Source organism: Triticum aestivum, chromosome 3D (genome assembly GCF_018294505.1).
Source record: "Triticum aestivum cultivar Chinese Spring chromosome 3D, IWGSC CS RefSeq v2.1, whole genome shotgun sequence".
Classification (NCBI taxonomy): domain Eukaryota; kingdom Viridiplantae; phylum Streptophyta; class Magnoliopsida; order Poales; family Poaceae; genus Triticum; species Triticum aestivum.
In genome coordinates this window covers 359,798,159-359,804,695 of record NC_057802.1, presented here as the reverse complement: position 1 = coordinate 359,804,695, position 6,537 = coordinate 359,798,159, and positions in this window count along the sequence as shown.

Here is a 6,537-nt window from a genome sequence, read left to right as displayed (position 1 = left end):
CTTCCAGAGACCACCTGGATAGTTGTGCTGGTTGTGTTTTCAGGGAAAGAACTGTTGAGCAAGCTGAATTGCAATTGAATAATATATTGAGTAATGATAATGATTGGACACTTCCTAAACCAACTCCGAAGAAAAGGGGTATTCTATTTCTCAATCCTGAAGATATGCAAGAGGCAAAGAAATCTATGAAAGAAAAAGGTATTAAAGCTGAAGGTATTAAGAATTTACCGCCTATTGAAGAAATACATGGTCTTGATAACCCGACACATTTAGTAGAGGTAAACTCTCTCCATAGATTTGATGAAGGTGACATTCCTCATAATAAGTCTGGTAGTCAATGCTTGGATGAGTTTGATTATTTTATTTTTAAACAAGAAAATTTCAATGCTTATGTTAGTAGACAATTGAAATGTAATGCTTACATGCTTGACCACTTGGGTGATTATATGAATAGAACTGTCAATGATCTTAAGCTTATTAGTAAACATGCTTCCATGGTTAAAACTCAAGTAGAACAAGTACTTAAGGCACAAGATGATTTGCTCAATGAGTTGAATAGTAATAATAATGATAATGCTGTTAGGGTCATGACTAGAGGTGGTAAAATGACCCAGGAACCTTTGTATCCTGAGGGCCATCCTAAGAGAGTTGAGAAGGATTCTCAGAGAGTTAATACTGATGCACCTTGTCCTAGTAATAAAAAGAAAAAGAAAACTGATAGGACTTGGCATGCTTCTAGTGAACCTACTATAGACACACCTGAGAATTCTAATGATATTTCTATTTCTGATGCTGAGACAATCTGGTGATGAACATGAACCTAGCGATAATGTTAATAATGATGTTCATGTTGATGCTCAACCTAGTAATGATAATGATGTAGAGATTGAACCTGATGTTGATCTTGATAACCCACAATCAAAGAATCAACGCTATGATAAGAGAGACTTTGTCGCTAGGAAACATAGTAAAGAAAGAGAACCATGGGTTCAGAAGCCCATGCCCTTTCCTCCTGAGCCATCCAAGAAAAAGGATGATGAGGATTTTGAGCGCTTTGCTGAAATGATTAGACCTATATTTTTGCGCATGTGTTTGACTGATATGCTTAAAATGCCTCCTTATGCTAAGTATATGAAAGATATTGTTACTAATAAAAGAAAGATACCGACAGCTGAAATTTCCACCATGCTTGCTAATTATACTTTTAAGGGTGGAATACAAAAGAAACTTGGAGATCCAGGGGTACCAACTATACTATGCTCCATTAAAAGAAACTATGTTAAAACGGCTTTATTTGATCTTGGAGCCGGTGTTAGCGTTATGCCTTTCTCTTTGTATCGTAGACTTGAATTGAATAAGTTGACACTAAAATCTCTTTGCAAATGGCTAATAAATCAACTGCTATACCCATCGGTATTTGTGAGGATGTGCCTGTTGTGGTTGTAAACGTTACTATCTTAACGAACTTTGTTATTCTTGATATTCCCAAGGACGACAGTATGTCGATCATCCTTGGTAGACCCTTTTTAAATACTGCAGGGGCTGTTATTGATTGCAACAAAGTCAATGTCACTTTTCATGTTAATGGTAATGAGCATATGATGCACTTTCCGAAGAAACAACCTCAAGTTCATAGTATCAATTCCATTGAAAAAATTTCAACTATTACTATTGGAGGTTTTGAATTCCCTCGTGCTACTGTCAAAAAGAAATATGATATTCTTATTGTTGGGGACATGCATATCCCCGTTGAGGTAACCTAGTGTTATTCAAAAATTCTCCAGTTTCATGTTATTCGGAAGAAGTTTGTTAATAAGACTGATCAACCTTGTTAATGGTTTCCTTTTGATGAGCATGAGATGGATGAATTTAGAAAGCACAAATCTCCGTACCTATCTTTTACTTTCTGTTATTTAGAATAAATACAACAAAAATAGTATTATCTGTCTATTTTCTAAATTATCAGTGCAATAAAAAATGTCGCGAAAATAAAAGTTCTCCAAATGCCCTAGAAATTTAGTATGATTTCTTATAGAATATTTGAGAATTTCTGGCACTGAACACACCAGGGGGCCTCACCAGCTGGCCACAAGGGTGGAGGGCGCGCCCCCTGTCCTTGTGGGCGCCCTCCACTTATTCCAGCACCCATCCACTCCTTCTTCCTCCAGAAAAAATCACTCCATAGCTCAAACTCGTGTTCTTGCTCATTTTGTTGCCATTTTTGATCTCCTTGCTCAAAGCTCCATTCACAAAACTGCTTTGGGGATTGTTCTTTGGTACGTGACTCCTCCAATGGTCCAATTAGTTTTTGTTCTAGTGCTTTATTTATTGCAAATTTTTGCTGCTGTGGTGACCTTGTTCTTGAGCTTGCATGTCAAATTTATATGGTCCAAAGTAGTTTTGATGCATGATATAGCCTCTAGGAACTTGTGGGAGTAGTTGCTATCAATTTTGTTGAGCTTGCTTCACTTTTATATATTTTTGAGTCACTAAAAATTTCAAAAAAAATCAAAGGAAGAAAATGATGAGGAGATTCTTCAGAGGCTCCTCGAGCCGGGGTTCGAAGGTAAAGGAAAACGAGGAGAAGGAGAATCCCAAGTATAATCTTCCTCGTGCCATGGAGATTCGGCCGTGTGAATGTCCATGTGATGCATTCTTGCATGCGGCCGGAATTTATGATGATTTCTATTATTTGGCTGAGAATGCAGGCAGCACCAACATCCTCCTTGACCAGTGTGATCATTATCTCCTACTCACTAATACTTTCGTGCAAAATTTTCATTTTCATGCTAGGAGATCACCACCCATGGTAGACTTTTACTTATATGATGAGTACAAGGAAATGACACTTTATGACTTTTGTGAGGTTTGTAAATTACCTTATGAGGGTAGCGTCGAGGAACCACATCCTAGTGATGTGGAAGATTTTATTAATGAAGTCACCGTAGGGTATAGGAGATGGGTGTCGGAAGCGAGAGTGGCTAGTTTACATTTTTCCTGTTTTGTGCTACTACTCATTATTTGTTGGGAGATGTTTAATTGGTCGTGGGGAGAGTGGAGGCCTTAGTGCTCCTGACCTTGCCATTTTGCGCCATGCTTTACTTCGTGATAGAACTTTCAGTTTAGGCACTATGGTTGCTAAAATGGTTGAGTTTAAACCGTACAAAGGGGCCTATTTTCGGAGGTATCTTTGCTTCCCGCCTTGCTAGACGCTTTGAGATACCCATTAGGCATTATGAAAAAGAGGAGCAACTGGTACCCACTATCTACTTAGATTATGATAGCATGGTAGCACATAAGTTCATTCGCTATGATGAGGAAAACAGACTCATTTATAACTTGATATTTAGCGAGGATACTTTTCAGATTATTACCTTTCCTGCACCTGTTTTGTTCGATATTCATTCAGGCAGGTACTTCGTTTTGCCTGCGGACATTCATGCATACTGGGAGGGGACATGATCCCCAGCTCCTGAACCAGAGCCATCACCTGATCCATATCAGGAGTCTATTTATCAGTGGGATCCACAGGAGCTCGCCAACCAGTGGAACCCCCAAGATCCTCCTCAGTTCACCAGAGAGGGCTACTTTGATCCATGGGCATAGACCAACTTAGGCCAAAAGCCTAAGCTTGGGGGAGTACGTATTTCTCACCGACATTACATTCATGTTCACACACTCATTTCAGTTGTCGGTGTTCATACTTTTTCATTGTATTATCCATGTTAGTTTATTTCTTTTTCCCGCTTTCTTCTTGTGTGTTTGAAAAACCTTAAGAAAAACCAAAAAATAGTTGTAGTTAGTTTACTTTCCATGCATGCTTAGTTGTATTATTAAAAGAAAACCCAAAGGGATTTCTCGTTCTTCTTTTGCTTGTTGGGAGCTTTCCCGTGTAAATAGTTTTTCAAGTTCTTGTTTTACTTTCTTCAGAAAAACAAAAACTCCAAAAACATTTCAATGTGTTTCTCTGACATTCTTTTATTTTATTTGGGGGTTGAGAGGAGAAGACCATGATGAAAATGTTGAGTGGCTCTCATATGCATTATTTTTGATCTAACAAAGAGCCCATGTTACCATGTCTTCTCGTTTGAATAAATGTTGCAGATTCCAGCTTAGTCCAATGCACGTGCACTATTATTATTATCCACATCGTTCGGTTGTGCAAGTGAAAGGCAATAGTGACGATATATGATGAAATGATTGAGATGAGGAAAAGCTGTTATGAACTCGACCTATCTTGTTTTTGTAAATATGATTAGTTCATCGTTCCTGATTCAACCTATTATGAATGAAACATGTTTGCAATGACAATTAGGGATTATAGTTACTCATGCCATGCTTAATTAGCTAGGAGTTTATAATGGTTTACCTTGCGTGCCAACATGGAAATTAAAATGGTTGTGATGTAGTATGATAGGATGGTATCCTCCCTTGAATGATTCGAGTGGCTTGACTCGGCACATGTTCACACATGTAGTTGAAACAAAATCAACATAGCCTCCATGATATTTATGTTCATGGTGATTTATATCATACTCATGCTTGCACTCAATGTTGGTTACTCTCAATGCATGTTTATGACTGTTGTCGCTCTCTAGTTGGTCGCTTCCCAGTCTCTTTGTAGCGTTCACTTGTACTAAGTGGGAATACTGCTTGTGCATCCACTTCCATAAACCCCAAAGTTGTTCCATATGAGTCCACCATACCTTCCTATATGCGGTATTTGCCTGCCATTCCAAGTAAATTTGCAAGTGCCAAACTCTAAACTTTCAAATGATAATCTTTTTTGTATGCTCGAATCGCTCATGTACCAACTAGGGTTGTCAATATCTTCCATGTTAGGTGGGTTATTCTCACAATGAGTGGACTCCGCTCATCATTCACGAGAAAATGGCTGGTAACTGGGATGCCCAGTCCCATGCTCAAATCAAATCAAAATAATTGCAAACAAAACTCCCCCAGGACTGTTGTTAGTTGGACGGTACCCATTGTTTCAGACTAGCCGTGGAGTGTGCTTGTTGGTGGTGGGGGAGTATAAACTATACCATTCTTTTTGGGAACCGCCTATAATGTATGTAGCATGGAAGATACCGAGATCTCTTGGTTGTTATGTTGACAATGAAAGCATACCGCTCAAAATATTATTTACCTTTATTTCAAAACTCGAGCTCTTGCACCTCTGCAAATCCCTGCTTCCCTCTGCGAAGGGCCTATCTATTTACTTTTATTGCTGAGTCATCATCCTCTTATAAATGGCACCAGTTAGGGAGCACTGCTGTCATTTGTATGCATTGTTAATAATTTATATTGAGTATGACTGTGATTGGATCTCTTTTACCATGAATTACAATGTCTAGTCAGTCCTTGATCTTCAGGGGTGCCCTGCATTTATGTTTTGCGGTCTCAGAAAGGGCTAGCGAGATACCATCTTGTTATATCATATCATGATTGTTTTGAGAAAGTGTTGTCATCCGAGATTTATTATTATTGCTCGCTAGTTGATTATGCCATGGTTAGTTCATAATCTTTGCTGAAAACTTGAATGCTAGCTTTACATATTTGCCACAACAAGATCAAACAGAGTTTGTAAAAGTTTTTCTTTGTCACTTTCAGTTTGTCAACTGAATTTCTTGAGGACAAGCAATGGTTTAAGCTTGGGGGAGTTGATACGTCTTCATCATATCTACTTTTCCAATCTCTTTTGCCCTTGTTTTGGACTCAAATTTGCATGATTTGAATGGAACTAACCCGGACTGACGCCGTTTTCAGCAGAATTGCCATGGTGTTATTTTTGTGCAGAAATAGAAGTTCTCAGAATGTCCTGAAAATCCACGAAGAATATTTCTGGAAAATATAAAAAATATTGGCAAAAGAATTAACCGATGGGGCCCCACAACCTGGCCACAAGGGTGGGGGTGCGCCCTTCGACCTTGTGGCCCCCTGGACCTCCACCGACCTCAACTCCAACTCCATATATTCACGTTCAGGGAGAAAAAAAATCAGAGAGAAGGATTCAACGCGTTTTACGATACGGAGCTACCGCCAAGCCCTGTTCTTCCTCGGGAGGGCAGATTTGGAGCCCGTTCGGGGCTCCGGAGAGGGGAATCCATCGCCATCGTCATCATCAACCATCCTCCATCACCAATTTCATGATGCTCACCGCCATGCATGAGTAATCCCATCGTAGGCTTGCTGGATGGTGATGGGTTGGATGAGATTTACCATGTAATCGAGTTGGTTTTGTTAGGGTTTGATCCCTAGTATCGACTATGTTCTAAGATTGATGTTGCTGTGACTTTGTTATGCCTAATGCTTGTCACTAGGGCCCGCATCCCATGATTTCAGATCTGAACCTATTATGTTTTCATGAATATATTTGTGTTCTTGATCCTATCTTGCAAGTTATAGTCACCTACTACGTGTTATGATCCGGCAACCCCGGAGTGAGAATAGTCGGGACACTTCCCGGTGATGGCCGTAGTTTGAGAAGTTCATGTATTCACTAAGTGCTAATGCTTTGGTTCGATACTCTATTAA